General features: G+C 38.5%; 1 protein-coding gene and 1 long non-coding RNA gene across 2 annotated transcripts in view; one reads left to right on the top strand and one right to left on the bottom strand.

The window, feature by feature from the left end:
* Positions 1–20,000, top strand: part of LOC106874518 (nucleolar protein 4) — a 1,458,602-nt gene that overhangs the window by 873,790 nt on the left and 564,812 nt on the right.
* The window catches only part of LOC128248391 (uncharacterized), a 61,136-nt gene continuing 56,543 nt past the window's right edge, over positions 15,408–20,000 (bottom strand). Inside the window, exon 3 of the long non-coding RNA XR_008264633.2 lies at positions 15,408–15,989. This is a non-coding gene — a long non-coding RNA (uncharacterized LOC128248391). The remainder of the gene's footprint in view (positions 15,990–20,000) is intronic.

Raw genomic sequence — 20,000 nt, 5'->3', positions numbered from 1 at the left:
GACAAATACCCAAAATTATTGTCTCTACGTATATACATATAAGCATAGACAAACTTGTTAGTATGTATGTATGTATGTATGTATGTATGTATGTTATCAATCAGTTTCAATAGAGAAAGAGCCGGACTCTAACATAGATTCAAGGCTCCTTCATTGGAACTTTTATCAACATCATCTAGGTATTTGTGCATATGTGTGTGTGTGTGTGCAGTATTTGGTGTTAGTGTATGCCCAGATTTATATGTTTGTTTAATGGATGCCTTTTTATGTATATATTTTCATGTCTAGATGCATATGTATGTATGTATTTATGTATGTATGTATTTATGTATGTATGTATGTATGTATGTACTAAGAGAACTAAGATGCTGCTCAGAGGAGGAGTGAATATCAGAGAACATTCATTAATCTCACCACTGTAAACATTTTATTTGTGTGATACCACAAACATAGTGTCAAAAACTCTCCCGCTGAAGTTGAACAAATTATTCCCGCAGTTATTAGTACATACACCAAGCAACAAAGAAAAAAAAATCTATTGCTGTCAATGCATAATACGAGTTTGGTTGGATCAAGAGCGATTAGGCTAACAGTAATTATGAACCTTAACTGTATCCACGTATTACCCCTCAATGATATCAAGGGGGTTATTGTAGCTGAGGCCAAAATGAAACAGGGCTTAACTATTGTTGAGAATTTTACTTTAACAGGGTTATTTAAGATGCCGTGTTCAGCAACGCAACATTTTGTCAGCGTGCTTAATTTCTCACTAAGTACGTGAAATATCATTAACTAGAGCAGTTGGTAGATTCCTATGTGTGTGGCTGTTTGGTCTCCCACCAACCACTTGGTGGACTGGATAGTTCTATTGGACTGGATAGTTCTATTGGACTGGATAGTTCTATTGGACTGGATAGTTCTATTGGACTGGATAGTTCTATTGGACTGGATAGTTCTATTGGACTGGATAGTTCTATTGGACTGGATAGTTCTATTGAACTGGATAGTTCTATTGGACTGGATAGTTCTATTGTAAAACTCCACTTGCATGTAATATCACTTCAAGAGAAGTTTGAAGTACGAGCTAAACTTGCTGTCATATGATATTACAGGATTTAAGAGGCCAAGCAAAATGCTTAGTGGCATTTCGTCCGTCTTTACGTTCTGAATTCAAATTCCACCGAGGTCGACTTCGCATTTCATCTTTCCGGCGTCGATGAGATATGTACCAGTTAAGCACTGGGTCTATGTAATCGACTACCCAACATCCAAATTCAGAACTTGTGCGTCTGGCTCAAAGTGTATATTAAAGGATTTGGTAGTTGCCATGTTCGTAAAGGAGTGCTGGTAGGAGAGAAATAGAGGGTGGAAACAGTTGCAGAACGGTAGAGTCAATGTTTCAATGCAGTTTCCGTCTGTCAGATTTCATTTACAAGACTTTGGTAGAAGACGTTTCCCCAAGATGGTGTGCAATGTGTTTGGGCCTGCAACGACTTCTAGATTACACAGTCATTGATACACACCCACGCGCGCGCGCACGTGTGTGTATGTGTGTGAGTGTGTGTATTTGCCAATGCATATCGATAAACGATGTTTACATCAGTGAGTAAACCGAAATTCTGCTGTTCTACGAACGAAGACCTTTCAGACATACTATATCATATCAACTTTCAGGCACACGCTTGTAATTCTGGCTATCAGAAATGCAGTTATTCATTGATTTTCCTGCTGGAAACCTGTAATTAACGACCTTATTATTCACTATTTCTGGTATAAAAAAATATATCTTTGAGATACGGCTCATAAGCAAGGGAAGCGAGCGAGAGATTTTGACAGCTATGTTTAAATACACAATGGAAAATTATACTGGCAAGCATCTCATGTAGTGATGATGGTTTAAAATCGTGGAGATGCTGAGAGGAGTTTTAAAAAATGCTTTGCTGTGTTAGTTCAGTTTTTAAGTAGAGGAAATGTGAGGAAAGAAGTTTTTTTTTTGTTCCTTTTTTGTTGGTTTTGTTTCATATCTTTTTAATTTGTAACGAAATGTTGGTAATGAAGAATTAGAGAAAATGTACAAGTGTAGAGTTTAGGTTAGTAAGAGATGGAACACAGAGACAGAAAGAGAGAACGAGAGAGAGAGAGGGAAAGAGAAAGAGAGGGAAGGAGAGAAGAAATGTCAGTTTAAAAGAGGTGAGTAAATATTTAAAAAAGATACAAAGAAGAATCTGAGAACAAATAAGAATGATGAGCGTCGATGAGTGTCAGAGTGGAAATGAGAGAGAGGAGGGGGGGGAGAAGGGAGAGAAACCGAATGTGACAGAAAGTTAAAAGAAGATAAAGAATTGAAACAGTAACGAGGACAAGAAAGAAGAGTACGAAGAAAGTGAAAGTAGAGAAAGAAAAAGAAAGTGAGAGAGAGAGAGAGAGAGACTGTGTTTATGTGTGTATGTGTGTGTGCGTGACTTTGTGTGCGTGTGTGAGGTTTATGTATGTGTGTATATGTTGAGAGAAAGTTAAAAATCTTAGAGAAACATTGATAAAATGGGGAGAGTAGAAGGATTGGAAAAGTAGTCAGATTGGGAGAAAGAGAAAAAGCAAGACAGAGCGAGATAAAGAGAGGGGGGAATGAGGAAGAGAGATAGAGATAGAGAGAGGGTGATGCAGACAGACAGACAGAGGGAGAAAGAAAGAGAGAGAGAGAGAGAGAGAGAGAGAGAGAGAGAGAGAGAGAGAGAGAGATTTGATAAAATAAAAATTAAAGAGTTAAATGAAAAGAAACGAATCACAAGTAACAAAGTAGATTTTTGTATAAAAAAAGACAGTAAAACAAACGGAAGATTGAAATGGGTTGAAAAAAAAACGGGAAAAAAATTGCTAACTTAATTTACTCCTCATTTCCTTCTCTCTCTTTCTCTCTCTCTCTCTCTCTCTCTCTCTCTCTCTCTCTCTCTCTCTCTCTCTCTCCCTCTTTTTATCATTCTCTCCTATCTCTTTTATCTCTCTTTCTGTCATAATCACTATGGCGCTTATTCTTTGCTTCACTATCTCTCTCTTTCTTCTGTGTGTGTGTGTGTACATATATATATATATATATATATATATATATATATATATATATATATATATATATATGTCACTAACTCACTCAGGAGCTGCGGAATTCACTTCCTGCGCCAATATATTCGTACTACTTTAAAAATCTCCCTGCACTGTTATTTCATTGAACAAACTAAACGTTAAAAACGAAAAGAAGAATATACATAATTTAACATCGTCCTACATTTATTATTATTTTTTTCTAATCGTCCTGTCACTCCAGAATAATCTTTTAAACATTCAATGGGCACATCTCTACACACCATTATCTATGCTTCCCCCTTCTGGGCCAATGACAAAATACCAATCAATTCACTCAGCAAAAACTTGTAGTTGGAGTCCTATGCATTATTTTTTTCTTTTTGCCGCTTTTCACATCTTTCATTGCATTTTTACTTAATGTTTTTTTCTTTTATACGGAGCTAGAAGGTGGAAGGTGGAGTGATGCTGTTGTGGTAACATTATAAGTGACAGTGGAACGAAAATCTTATTCTAATCCGAAGACTTTTCTCCATTAGTAGTAGTAGTAGTAGTAGTAGTAGTAGTAGTAGTAGTAGTAGTAGTAGTAGTAGTAGTAGTAGTAGTTGTTGTTGTAGCAGCAGCAGCAGCAAAATAAAAGCAATGGCTGCAGGTCTATAGAAGGAAGCAATCCTTAATGGTATTGTTATTGTCTTTGAACTTGTCCTTCAGCAAGAAACTCGTTTTGTTTATGTCTACTGTTCTTGTTCCTCATGTGTGTGTGTGTGTGTGTGTGTGTGTGTGTGTGTGTGTGTGTGTGTGTGTGTGTGTGTGTGTGTGTGTGTGTGTAAGTGAGTGTGCATGTGTGTATAGATAGATAGATAGATAGATAGATAGATAGATAGATAGATAGATAGATAGATAGATAAAATAATTCGGCGTATACAACATTTATACGTATTTGAAAACAGGAAATCATGTGTCATAAAATGGATAACTTTGGAAGTGTTACCATTGCCACCATGGATAATAATCATGTAATATGGCATAGATATAACATATATGATGTATATAGATGATATTACTGATAGAACGTAGTTCCTTTCCTAAGTCATTAGTCCTCACTTCGACAGATGACACTCCAGTATCACCTCACATGATTTTCTATTTTACTGAACTGGCTCAGCGTATCGCCGTTAATTATTTTATCATATGGCGATATTTGGACGCAGAATCTAGACAGATGTGACTAAATAATAGATCTTACCATTCCTTTACATTGATATCTAACATGTGAGCAAATCATCCACTAGATATTTTCGGGAATGGTTATCGATGATTTAATCGACACCTGTACTTGACTGGTACTTATTTTAACATTCTGGGTAGGGTCTGAACTCAAGTTGGAAGAGGAAAATAATTATTACATATAGGCGCAGGAGTGGCTGTGTGGTAAGTAGCTTGCTTACCAACCACATGGTTCCGGGTTCAGTCCCACTGCGTGGCATCTTGGGCAAGTGTCTTCTACTATAGCCTCAGGCCGACCAAAGCCTTGTGAGTGGATTTGGTAGACGGAAACTGAAAGAAGCCCATCGTATATATGTATATATACATGTGTGTTTGTGTGTGCTTGTGTGTCTGTGTTTGTCCCTCTAGCATTGCTTGACAACCGATGCTGGTGTGTTTATGTCCCCGTCACTTAGCGGTTCGGCAAAAGAGACCGATAGAATAAGTACTGGGCTTACAAAGAATAAGTCCCGGGGTTGATTTGCTCGACTAAAGGTGGTGCATCAGCATGGCCGCAGTCAGACGGCTGAAACAAGTAAAAGAGTAAAACAGAAAAAGAGTACTGTATATGTAATACCGATTCTGCTGATTCAGTACCGGCCAAACAAAAAATTAAGATTATTTACTTCGTTATAAGGTTACAAACTTATTGGCGATATATTTGTTGCGAAATGACTTCCAGATAAATGTCATGCGAATGAATTAGGTAGACGGAAATCTGAGTGGAATCTGTTATATACATAGATTAGACACACACACACACACACACACACACACACGCGCGTGTGTGTGTGAGTGTATACATGTATATATATATGAATTAATGTATGTATAGATATATGTGTGTATGTGTGTGCGTTTATCTTCTCGTTTCTTCTTGCCGCACTTTGAATACAGGTGTTGGTTTGTTTATGCCACGTCTCCTACCAGTTGAACAATAAGAGAACGAAAGAATATGAATTGGACTTAATAAAATATGTATTGAGGCCCATATAATTGACTAAACCGTTTAGTGTCCCATGCATATCCGTAGTCTAATAACTGAAACGAAGAATAAAATTATGTGTATATAGGGAAAGTTGAAAACAAACAGGAAGTCGGTAGTTGACTCCCTATGCCGGAGACATGCTTGTTCCACATTTCTATTCAAACTTCCATTGAATGATTATGGAACATTCCTTGACATATATATGGTATTTTTTACAAATGTATAGACCCAATCATTCTCGCATTATCATTGAATATTTTTGATACCACCTGAGTAATTATCTTTTTGTTTTGTCGTGGCGATAGAAATATATCGGAGATGGAGAATATATTCTGAATAAACTGAAAGTATAATTCATTTCCTCAGAAAAAGAAATGAAATACAAATTGTGGTCAGTTTTAAAAGAATTTCGTCCTATTTCATTATGTGGGGTATAGGGGGATTAAGGCGCGTGACCCGGACGTTGGGGGTGTTACACTAATGGCCGTAAGATCGTAGTTTCGATTCCTGACAAGTGCTACTTTTCAAGTTACTCCAGTCCACTCAGATGTAGATGGGAAACTCTGCGATGGACTGGCGATCCGTTCATGGGGTATGTTTGCCTGTCCGCCTAGCCAGCGTAGTGATATCATTCAAGAGCATCAACAATGCGAGGAAGCACATTGTGACCAGCGATGTATAAAAATATTCGATAGTCTGGTCGGCGGCTTATTGGTTTAGGTATTCGGCTAACGACCATACGACCGTGTGATCGATACCTGGCAGCGCGTCGTGTCCTTGACCAAGATACTTTATTTTGCTCCAGTACACTTAGCTGACAAAAATGAGTATTTCAAACGGCCAGCCTACTCACATTCTGTTTCATGCTAAATCTTACTGACATGCGTACCGTTCTACATTAAGGGTACTCATGTCTGTGGAATGCTCAGCCACTTGCATGTTAATTTCCCAAGCAAGTTGTTCCGTGATCGGATCAACTGGAACACTCTTCGTAGTAACCGACGGAGTGCCAGTCTGAGTCTTGTTCAGTCCTCGGCTTTTTCTGATTGACCAGATTTAAGATCAAATATGTTTCATCCATGTGTAATTCGTTTATCTACGATTATATGTGTTCATTTTGTTTGGATGTAAAAGACGAGGTATGTCCATCTCTTTTGTCAGACTGCAGTGTAGGACATGTAAAAGATATGTTTACCCTTTCCAGCAGGTTGACTGACCACGTAGAAGCTTCCTCATTGGCTCGTGGTGATGGTAACAATGATGATGCTGATAATATATGCGAGGACAATGTATGCGATCCTGATGAGGCCTTCAGATATTAACGTATATGATGACGACGAAACTTAGAGCAGATACTATGCTTTTTTCCCCTTCTAAGGACTCATCTATTACTGAATCTTATAATTGAAAGCAGAAATATAAAGACAAGCAAGGAAAATCAATTGGAAGTTCCAGGGTGAAAAAAAAAAAAATAATAAAATAAAAATAAAATGATGGCAAGCCAATACGAAACAAACAACTGTATTGTCGATGTGGCTGCGACAACATATAAAAATAAATAATAAAGTATATAATTAAATATAAAGATATTAACAAAATAAGAAAGAGTTGCAAATATTTCTTGCTTTTAGCCAGAAGCAACAACTATAGACAATTGATCAGGCGACACATGAAGTCGGCTTTCTCACACCGCTCCTTAAATATGAACTATATGTGCGATTGCTAGATTCTTTTAATTAGTTTTTTTTTATTCCTTTGCTTTATTTATTTATTTTTTCCCTTTCTTATTGCCATGTCTCTATCATGTTGTCTTTTGGTGGGTGGTGGGTAAGTGGAATTTTGATTTTCGACATATTTCTTTATTATTCGGACATTCTAACCCTGTTTTCTTTTCTGATATTCTTCACTTTTACTTTTTACTTTCTTTCGTTGGATGGCACTAATTTAAAATTTTCTTCAACTCATTCTCATTTCCATCAATTCTTCTCTTTCTGTTTTCTTTTCTCTCTCTCTCACTCTGATATATATATATATATATATATATATATATATATATATATATATATATATAGTGATTGATTGATTGTTGATCCAACTTTCATTTTCTTTCACTTTTCCTTGTGTTGTTTTCCATTCATTCCGTTAATTTCTTACATTTGTTCGTGTATATATTCACATTTGGCTTAGTGTCAAGGCTGTGCTTCTTTTAATCCAAGTAGTTACCGTACACAACAAACACACACACACATAACACGGATGCACTCATATAGAAAGATTTACATACATACATATATATATATATGTATACATATACATATATATACACACACACACATATATATATATATATATATATATATATATATATAGATAGATAGATAGATAGATAGATAGATAGATAGATAGATAGATAGATAGATAGATAGATAGATAGATAGATAGATAGATAGATAGATAGATAGATTTATATCTAAAATGTATTATATACACGTAATACTATGAGCGGAAGAAAATTACTCGTGTACAAATATCTATATGCAGAGCTATCTCCCATATTGCACACATGAGCTCGCATCACATTTTCACAAATCCTTGGAACAGATGCAGCATGGAATTTTGTCAGTGAACAGGTGGCGGTCTCAAAGCGACGAAAATATTTTGGCAAATTAAATTTAAATGTTGAAGTGAATCTAACGGATTTTGTGTGTTTTTAAATGGCCTATAAACACCTTCCACGCTGCAGTTGTCTTAAAAGGTTTGCCAATTTGTTAGTGACAGCCTGTGCAGAGACACGAATTCCATGAAAAACAAAGATAGGGATATGAATATATTTGAGAGACGTTAATATCAGTAATGGAAATAAATAGCTGCCAGCGTGAGACGAAACCGTTTTTGCATATCATACACATTCACCTGAGTAATAACTTTACATCGTTATGTTATAGAGTAAGAAAATGGCAATGTGGTCTTTTTACTTTTACTAGCTTCAAATCTAAGGTGAAACAAAGTTGTATTGCTTAATTCAACGATACTATATATAACAGTGAAATATTGTACTTCATCACACCTCTAAAGATGAAAGGCTATTTATTTTGAACGCCGCTGATTAACGGTCAGTTTCATCAGGGCTGACAATTACAAATCCTGAAATTGCAAATCCTGTTGTCATACCAAGCTACTAACTACGAAATATAGTGAGGGTAACGATATAAGGAAAGATATAAGGAATGCCTAACCATTTTCTGACCACGCGCGCGCACACACACATACACATATACTCACCCTCATAAATTCACATACACATATATCCTACACACATTATATATATATATATATATATATATATAAACAAAATTAGCAACAGTTGCTTCACCACATACCGAAGTTCAGAAATAGCAGCTAAACCCCCTTAATTATGTTTATAAATGTATAAGAACTTTTAAATAAGTTCTTCACCGATTATGGTGTTTACATACCGAAGGGCTTGGTAAAAATTATTAATTATTAATTTATTAATAAATTAATAATCCTTTACCCTTTTATTTGTAATATATATATATATATATACGTATGTATATTGTCAACGCTGCACATTCGTGTTGGACATGTTTAGTTGACTGAATCGATTTCAGTATACGCTTTGTACTTACTTTATTGACCCTGTGGTAATGAAAGGATAGTTGAATCCAGTGGGATTTGAACTCAAGTGGAATACGTAATGCACGATAGTATGAATATTAATTAACTCTTCAAAGGTGCTTTTGGTTATTTTCTTCTCTGTTTATTATCTTTTTCTTTGTATCTTTCTTTCTTTCTCTTTTTCTCTCTTTCTTTCTTTTTGTTTTTTTTTTCTCTGTCTCCATCTCTCCCTCCGTCTCTGTCTGTCTATCGCTTTCTCTGTCTCCTTGCATTTGCCTCTTCTCAGCCTTATAGTCACCCCCATACATTCACACACATATTTCCTACACTTATATAAATATAAACATATACATACATGCATATATATGTGTGTGTGTGTGGGTGTGTGTGTGTGTGTATGCATATGTGTATACAAACATGCACACTCGCACGCATACACAGACACACATACATATACACACAGAGGTAATATACGGATGATCAAATTTACACAACGACAAGTAGAAGAAATAATTTCAAGCTACTAATAATGATGATTGATGAGATAATTTAGGATTAAAATGTCAGTTAATGTCACAGTGACATAATGAATTAACTTCAGGCTTTCTACTTCTTTTCTTAACTTAGAATCCCATAATAAGCCATTGCAACAATTTTTTTTTTTTTGTTATAATGTACTTTGTTCGTTTTTATACACCCAAATAGTGGTTAAATATGTCAAGTTCCAAAGAGGTAGAGCAAATAATCTGTGTATAGAGAGTGATAAAATTGTTTTAAAATAAATATCACGATTAATGGTCCAAGTAATGACCCGTCCATCTTAGCTAATGAATCACTATTTTTAATATCTCTTTGCAACATTAAGGCGCTTCGCTGGCAGAATCGTTAGCACACCGGGCGAAATGTTTAACGGTATTTCGTTTGTCTTTACGTTTTGTGTTCAAATTCCGCCGAGGTCCACTTTTCCTTTCATATCCTTTCAGGGTCAATAAAATAAGTACCAGGAGATACTTATTTGGTGTCGACGTAATCGATTTACGCCTCCCCCAGAAACATGCTGGCGTTGTACCAAAGTTTGAAGCCATTATTGTTTTGTTCTTTTTTACTATAGGCACAAGACTTGAATGTTTTGGGAAGGGCGTTATTCGATTACATCGACCCCAGTGCTCAACTGGTTTTTATTAAATGTACCCCGAAAGAATGAAAGGCAAATCGATTTCAACGGTATTTGAACTCTGAACGTAAAGCACGTAAAACCGTAGTTACACCTCTAAGCGTTTTCTCCGCCGCAGTAGTGATTCTACCAACTTTTCCCCATTACCATTATTCTTTATATTGGTTTCAAATTTTGGCACAAGGCCAGCAAGATCATGGGAGGGCTAAGTCGATTTCATCGACCCCCCCACACCACCTGCCTCAGCGTTCATCTGGTACTTACTTCATCGAACGCGAAAGGATGAAAGGTAAAATCGACCTCAGCGGAATTTGAATCCAAAACTTAAAGATGGACGAAAATACCGCTAAATAATCGATCTAAGCCTTCTAAGCCAAGTACTTATTCTTTCGGTCTCTTTTTACCGAACCGCTAAGTGACGGGGACATAAACACACCAGCATCGGTTGTCAAGCAATGCTAGGGGGACAAACACAGACACACAAACATACACAAACACATACACATATATATATACATATATACGACGGGCTTCTTTCAGTTTCCGTCTACCAAATCCACTCACAAGGCTTTGGTCGGCCCGAGGCTATAGTAGAAGACACTTGCCCAAGGTGCCACGCAGTGGGACTGAACCCGGAACCATGTGGTTGGTAAGCAAGCTACTTACCACACAGCTTACCACTTTTGTCAATATGGGGTGAAAATATCTAATTAGTTTACAAAATTTTCACCCATCAACGTTTCTTAACTTACGGCAGAATACGCATATGTTTGCACACTTGAGGCTATGAAATCACAGTTCCTAAAAGTTAACGCGAAAAAGCAGGCGAGCGTGCTGGTATGGTCGGTTAGCACACTTATCGTGATAATAAAGAGCTCTGGTTTCGACTCTCACGTATATTAAGCCCCGTTTTTATTTCTGTCGAGTAACGGGCCTGGTTATATACACTACTATTAGACTATTTAGTATAGTCAATATATGATGAAACCTTAGATATAATTATACTCAAAAGATTTCACTCGTCCCCGCTTCTTAACCTGCGCAGAATACGCATACACATACATACATACATACATACATACATACATACATACATGCATAGGAGCACTCCGTCGGTTACGACGACGAGGGTCCCAGCTGATACGATCAACGGAACAGCCTGCTCGTGAAATTTACGTGCAAGTGACTGAGCAATCCACAGACACGTGTACCCTTAACGTAGTTCTCGGGGAGATTCAGCGTGACACGGAGTGTGACAAGGCCGGCCCTTTGAAATACAGGTACAACTCATTTTTGCCAGCTAAGTAGACTGGAGCAACGTGATATAAAGTGTCTTGCTCAAGGACACAACGCGTCGTCAGGAATTGAACTCACATACATACATACATACATACGACATTGGGGTGAGGAAACTCTCTCTACTTCCGAGAGTGGATAAGGCAAATACCTTGTAGCAATTAGCGTGAAATCGAAATGGAAAGAGGACAAAACAAGAAATAATCTCGGTCATCGGAAAAATCACTAAACTGAGATAAAGAAAAAAACAGTTTGATTGTCTGAAAATATGAGAACAGGTATGGACTCGTGTTCTGCATAAATAACCGTCATCAGAATAGCAGTTGTGCTAACCTGCCTATAACACCCACCCCATTTATATATATATATATATAAGATTTTAAGTAGATAGATAGATACATGCATGCATGCATACATACATACATACATACATACAAATATTTCCCCCAACACGCACTCATATATAATCTGTTTTATATTCGATTGATTACACTTCAGCTATTCAACATATGTTGCCAAATGAAGAGCTTCAATACCGTTCGTGGCAGTAGATGCCGTATATATATATATATATATATATATATATATATATATATATATATATATATATATATATATATATATATATATATATATATATATATATATACATATATATTACGGAGATGTACTTGCATAGCAAGTGACCTGATCTGAGATCGTGTGCTGGAACGAAAACAATTGCAGCGTGGAAGGTGTTTATAAGCCATTTACAATAAGACACAAAATTCGTTAGATTCACTTCAACATTTAAATTAAAATTTAAAATGTTGAAGTGAATCTAACGGATTTTGTGTGTTATTTTAAATGGCTTATAAACACCTTCCACGCTGCAATTGTTTATATATATATACATATATATTAGAAATATTACATTTCTAAATCTCTCAGAGAGACTTAATCAGTAGTGATGCGATAAAGTAGTTGCATACTGCCAACTTAACGTGACAGTCCCAATAAGGGAATATACTACGAGCAAAGACTCAGAAACATGTCCCTGAATGCAGGCTAGGCTAGGTGGAGGAGTTTGTGTCTCCCTCGCAAAGATAAGGACACAGGAAATGTGTGAAGGCCGATAGGAAGCGGTCCAGCTTCCTAGGGCTAAATAGCAGTAGTATATTCCCTTATTGGGACTGTCGCGTTAAGTTGGCAGTATACAACTATTTTATATATATATATATATATATATATATATATATATATATATGCTTAAATATTTTTTTTTTTCACCAAAATTGAGCTCTATTTAAAGTTGATATATATATATATATATATATATATATATATATATATATATATATATATATATATATATATATAAATATATATATATATATATATATATATATATATATATATATATATATATATATATATATATACATACATATATCATGACAACACTCGGAACCACATCATCATTATCGACATCATCAATACAACATATTCAGCACAGCGGCAATAATAATGGTAATAATAATGATAATAATAATAATAATAATAATAATAATAATAATAATAATAATAATAATAATAATAATAATAATAATAATAATAGACAAGATCAGTAAATATAAAGACTTGCTAATAGAAATTGAAAAAATGTGGCATCTCAAGGCGACTACCATACCAGTTATTGTAGGATCTCTAGGAATGATAAAAAAAAAGGTGCTGAAACCTATTTGAAAATGATACCAGGCTTACCATCCCTACAGGAAGTGCAAAAAATCGTGCTAACTGGAACGACTCATGTACTGAGAAGAGCATTATCGCTGTGAAAACAACATCCATTCATGATTTTAAAATTTTTTTTTAATACATGTTTTACCTGTGAATTTGCGTGTGTAAACTGGGATTGCATACAACGAGTTTCTCTGGCCTAGGTGCACGGAAAACACTCGGCGAGAAATGGAAGAAAATTTGAAGAAAGAAGGAAAATAATAATAATAATAATAATAATAATCCACATAAAAATCGCCAATGAAAAATTGTTTACCTGAATAATAACAGAAACTTTCGCAGCAATTAACGCTACATCTTTCTCCCCATCTCCATCCTGCTTCTAACACTCTTCATCATTAGCATCATTATCATCAATATCATCCTCATCAGCCATCACAAAACCATCATTATCATCATCTTCGACGTGGTCGTCGAGGTCGTCGTCATTGCCGTCGCCATCAATATCGTCGTCGTCCACCTCTTTGTCGTTGGCATCGTAATCTCATCGTCATCATCGTCCCCCTCATCCTGCTCTGCCTCCTCCTCCTCCGCCTCACCATCCTCCTCCTCCTCCGCCTCACCATCCTCCTCCTCCTCCGCCTCTCCATCCTCCATCCTCCTCCTCCTCCGCCTCTCCATCCCCCTCCTCCTCCGCCTCTCCATCCTGCTCCTCCTCCGCCTCTCCATCCTCCTCCTCCTCCTCCTCCGCCTCTCCATCCTCCTCTCCATCCTCCTCCTCCTCTCCATCCTCCTCCTCCTCTCCATCCTCCTCCTCCTCTCCATCCTCCTCCTCCTCTCCATCCTCCTCCTCTCCATCCTCCTCCTCTCCATCCTCCTCCTCTCCATCCTCCTCCTCTCCATCCTCCTCCTCCTCCTCCTCCTCCTCCGCCTCTCCATCCTCCTCTCCATCCTCCTCCTCCTCTCCATCCTCCTCCTCCTCTCCATCCTCCTCCTCCTCTCCATCCTCCTCCTCTCCATCCTCCTCCTCCTCCTCTCCATCCTCCTCCTCTCCATCCTCCTCCTCTCCATCCTCCTCCTCTCCATCCTCCTCCTCTCCATCCTCCTCCTCTCCATCCTCCTCCACATATTCCACACCCTCCCTCCTCCCCTCCTCTTACACCTCCTCTTCTTCCTCCTTCTCGTCCTTCTCCTCTTCCTCCTTCTCTTCCTCCTCCTATTCCTCCTCCTTTCCCTCCTCCTCTTCCTCCTCATTTCCCTCCTCCTCCTCCACATCATCATCATCATCATCATCGTTTAATCAACAGCAGCAGCAGCAGCGACGAGCGTATTGACAGCAATAACAAGTTGTTCAACAAGCTCATTAGCGCGGAATCTGCACACTCTAGCGCCATCATTGCCATAATTATCATGGTCATCACTATTTCACCTTCACCGCCATCCCTACCATTATTATCATCACCAACATTACGACCTTCAACATTCACATCATAATCATTACTAACCATCACCATCACCATCATTCTCATCATCAATCACTATCGCTATCATCAACATCGTCGTCGTCGTCGTCGTCGTCGTCGTCGTCGTCATCATCGCCGTCGTTGTTGTCACCCGTCGTCATCACCACCACCAATGCCAACCCCAACGCCATCACCACCACCAATAACAACAACAACAACAACAGTAATAACAACAACAACAGTAGCAGCATCAAGAACACATCTTTAATAACAACAATCGCCTCAATGAATTTGATGTTTAGACGTCAAGGTCCTTGACCTTATATTTACAAGAATCACTCTGGTGGGATTGACAACGCCATCAGTGAATTTAACAGTTTGTTAAAGCCTGATGACGTTTGATATTTCACGCTAACCTTTATAAACTATCCCTTGATCAGAGGCCTTTGGTCGGGACTTCTATAGATATCTTTCAGGCTTTTGAATTCAAGAGATTTCTTTCGGGAATTTCGTTGCCAAGAGAACGCAATTCATAGTAACGGTTTCCAAACATGTTATGAGCTAGTAGATATTTTTCTATCATAATAATTTCCTAGATTAACATCATGTACGAAATGTTTACAAAGCCGTCAGAATTAAGAATGTACAACATTCATGCACGTCTTTTTTTAACTACATATGCATGAATATTGATATATAAATAAACATATATGTGTGTGTGTATGCATGCGCGCGCGTGTGTCTGTGCGTAAATAGATGTAACACACATATACGTGATTTATATATATATATATATATATATATATATATATATATACAGGGTGTGGTGAATGAACTGTCGTCTAAATTATACAAAAATGAGAATAACATGGACATCTCATTTTAACAGATATATTTACCAAAATTACATAAAAATGTCTTGAAATACTACATAGTAAATTTATTCAATAAAATCGCCATTGGCTTCAACTACGGCCTCCAGACAACTTCGAAATTTCCTGCAATTCTCCTGGAGAGTCTTTTTGTTTAAGTTCCTGAATGCCGCCATAATCCTTGGTGTTACAAAGGAGTTTTATTAGTCTCTCGCTCAACGGCACCCCACACATAATAATCAAGAGAGTTGTAAGTCTGGGGAGTTACGTGGTTAGATGTTAGGTGTGATGTTGTCGCAGAAATTGTCTGACAGCCATGACTGGGTTCCCCTGCTTGTGTGGCACGATGCAGAGTACTGTTGTTAAACATAGGTTCTTCCAGCAGCCACCCTCTTGACCCAGGGCAGTCCAACCACCTGCAGGCATTTGATGTAGGCGTCCGTGCTGAGTCTGAGGCCATGTGGGAAGATGAATAGAGGCATAACGTCGCCTAATCACTAGATAGACAAACAGATAGATAGATAGATAGATAGATAGATAGATAGATAGATGGATAGATAGATAGATAGATAGATAGATAGATGGATAGATAGATATCTTTTTATTATAGCCACACAGGGCTAAATACAGAAAATGGACAAATTACAAAGTAGAGCTTTTTTGTGGGGGGGGGGGGGGATAATTTGGATCAAAAGGGATCGCGGGAAGAAAAGAAAAAAAAAAAAAACGTGGGGGGGGCGATCAATAGGGATCGTGTATCACAGTCGATGTAAAAAACGGGGAACAGATTAGGTTTATCCGTGGAGAGAAAAGCCTACGGAAAAGACCACGGTCACCTCAGGCTTTTTTTTTTTAAAGGTACATGAAAGTAAGTACCTTCTCTCTTTTTGTCTCTTTTTGTTACAAGTCTATGCTTAAAATGGTGTCGTCTTTCATTCTTACCATTCTTGCCACATTTACCCATTTTTTATTGAAACTTTCATTCGACAACACTTTCCTCTCTATCCTCATCCTCCTTTTCAAGTGGTACTTGAAAAAGTTGACGAGGGACTGACCAGAGAGGAAAGTGTTTGTTTGTAGACCTTTCAAACGCGTCCACCACACGCATTCTTTTGCCATAGCTATCAGTGTTACAAAAACCGTTTTTCCTTCCCGTTTAAAGGAAGGTGGCGGAACAATATTCACGATAGACTCGGCTGATAAGTGGGCTCGTCCCACACGCGACAACAGCCGTTCGACGAAGGTCCACAGCTCTGAAATATCTGGACACTGCACGAGTGCGTGCAGAACGGTTTCGTCGCTCTGACCGCATCTCGGGCAGGTCGGTCCGGTGGTTTTCGAACCGTGTCTGTAGATCTTCTCTCGAACTGGTAGTGCGTCTCGATAGCATTGCCAAGCCAGGGATCTCTGGAAATTATCCATAGGCCCCGGCCCGAACGTCGTCTTGAAAAGGCGGGTTAAGAATTTCTCGTCGACACCCAGGTTTGCCCCGAGAGTGTCGTCAGACCTCCCCTCCACTAGTCCTCTATAGAACGCATTGGTCGTTTGGAAGTTGCACAAGTTTGATCCCGGACGGCAGAGCTGTTGTAGAGCTTGGCGACACTCGCGGTGCCATTCGCCCAGTTTCGGTCTCTTCCTGATCCATGTTTGCAGTTCGGTGAGTGAGACGAGCTGCGGGAAGGCGTGCCTCACAAACGGCGCCCACACCTGTTCACCGTCGTCAATGAAGTTCCAGAGATGCCGCAGTCTCAGCGCATGTCTGCGCATCATTAACCACGGCATCCCCAGTCCTCCACGTAACGGTTGTTGACAGCAAATGGATCGCCTCACCATCGGAACGCCACCCTTCCACAGAAAGCGGAAAAGTATGCGTTCTAGTTTCGTGATGGTGGCATCGGGACAAGGCACGACGGTCAGGCGGTAATCGATGACTGATGCGATATACACATTAGCCACCTCCGCCCGGCCTTTTAGAGATAACTTTCTCTCAGCCCATGTTTGGCTGAGTTTGATCACTCTACTGGTGATCTCGTCCCAGTTCTTATCCATTTGGAGGTCCGGACTGAACCAGACCCCGAGCAGTTTAACCGGTCCGTCCGTCCAGCGTCCCACTACGGAGTCACTGTTGGACGGTATGGGCTTGCTTCTCCAGGTGCCGAGTAACAAACCCACTGACTTTTCCGGGTTAATTTTTGCTCCTGTCACCGTTTCGTATTCTTTAAGTGTCTCGCCTAGCATCTCGACGTGCTTTTCGCTCGACACTATGACGGTGACATCGTCCGCATATGCAGACACGCTCGTCCCGCAACCCAGCTCTCGTGGGATACCCCTCAGTGTCGCCAGCTTCCGCAGTAGTGGTTCAATCGTCAATACATACAGAAGCGCCGACAAGGGACATCCCTGACGGACCGAACGCGTGATGTCGAACGGTTTTGACAGGTGACCGTTTACCCGTATTACCGATCGGATGCCGCTGTACAAGGCAGCGATCCAACCGCGGAAGACGGGACCAAAGCCAGCTGCCCTGAGGACGGCCGCTAGGTATCGATGGTCGACCCTATCGAAGGCTTTGGATTGATCTAAATTGATCAGCGCCCCACCCATGCCAGGATCCTTAACTACCCTGTCCATGATGTAGCGCATGAGGTGGAGGTTGTCATAGATACTTCTGCCCGGCACGGCGCATGTTTGCGCCCTGTCGACCAGTTTATCGATGACAAGCGCCAACCTCTCGGCTATTACTTTGGCCAAAATTTTCAAGTCTGCGTTGAGCAGAGTGATGGGCCTGAAATTATCTATAAAATTCCCCTTGTTTGGGTCTTTCTTCAGCAATGTCACTGCACCTCGGCTCACGAAACCGGGAATTCTCCCGTTTTGTTGCCAGTTGCAGTAGACTGATGCCAAGAGGTCGCCAAACAAGTCTGGCATTTGACAATACAGATAGATAGATAGATAGATAGATAGATAGATAGATAGATAGATAGATAGATAGATAGATACTAAGTATGTATGTATATAATTATTCATCAGTTATCAACCGAAATGTTTTACACCTTTAATGATAAGACTGAGAACTTCGCATATCGGCGGCACCCGCAAAAATTTGCGGAGAATTAGGGTTCGAGCAAGCAAAACGATACAGAGTGGGCGTACGAAAGTAAACAAATGTAATTTAAAACGATTGACAGAATAAATACGGTCTTTCGGCAAAACAGATCAGAGTGATGGTTAACACGCGGAGGGAATCCTGAATAAATATGGAAAGAGAAATAGCAAGAGAGGATATAAATATCTACCGGTAAGTTAAGCGTCCGGGACGAAAATACAGAAACATGGAAAAATTAGTCACGAGTCACGTATGGGCAGTAGATAGAGGGGGAAGAGGATAAGAGAGAGGGAGAGAACGAGAGCGGTAGAGAGAACAGGGAAGGAAGAAAGGGAGAAAGTTTACTATTACAAGGGATATATATATATATATATATATATATATATATATATATATATATATATATATATATAGGGCAGGGAATTGTCAATTGATTAATAAATTAATAATTAACCACTTTGCCAAGTAGTTCAGTATGCAAAAAACCTTTATCGGTAAAACATTATAATTATAAACATATAGGGATCAGCAAAAGTTGCTTCACCAACATACTGAAAATTTAGAAATAGCAGTTAAAATTACTAATTCATTAATTCATGTGTGTGTGTGTATTTATTTATATATATATATATATATATATATATATATATATATATATATATATATATATAAGTTCAAAAAAGGAAAACGACAAAAAAAACAACAACGATTGTGTTACTGGACGGTCGGGAAAGGAAAGAAAGAGAATTTGACGTTTCGAGCGGAAATCTTCGTCGGAAACATAGGAAAGTCCAAAGAAGGGAAAGACGGAGGAAGAAAAAGTCGCCAACGATATCCACGAGTTTCGACTGAACTTGGAGTACCCAATTGGTGGAATTTTTGTACTGTTGGATTACGCCTTTCATGCACCTTGATTATATATATATATTTATATTCATATTCATATATATATATATATATATATATGTGTGTGTGTGTGTGTGTGTGTGTGTGTGTGTGTGTGTGTGTGTGTAACGAGCTTCCGTCTGCTAAATTCATTCAGAAATCATTGTCTCGATTCGAAATATAAGTGGGACTAAACCCGAAATTACGTGGCTGTGGAGAACTGTATATTATAGAAAGGGGTAAATAGATATGCTTAAATGTAAGAGTGATAACAAACCAGAGGATAGGAGTCATGGTTATAATGATTAGTATGCAAGCCTGTTATTTATTTGTGACAGGTATCTCTCACACGGATTAGAATCAGACAACGATATTGAGTAAACGTAATATTTTTAATTCTTTGATTCTAATCTAATTAAGAAAACTTAATGTCATTAATTGTTTGATTCTAATGATTGTTAAATTTCTGCCGCACATAATTAGAAAAATCTGCATGCTAATAAATGTTTTCTTTATA

This window comes from Octopus bimaculoides, chromosome 7, assembly GCF_046866305.1.
Source record: "Octopus bimaculoides isolate indiv1 chromosome 7, ASM4686630v1, whole genome shotgun sequence".
Classification (NCBI taxonomy): domain Eukaryota; kingdom Metazoa; phylum Mollusca; class Cephalopoda; order Octopoda; family Octopodidae; genus Octopus; species Octopus bimaculoides.
Note: the sequence above shows the minus strand (reverse complement) of the source record. Positions and strands in the feature narration are given on the sequence as shown.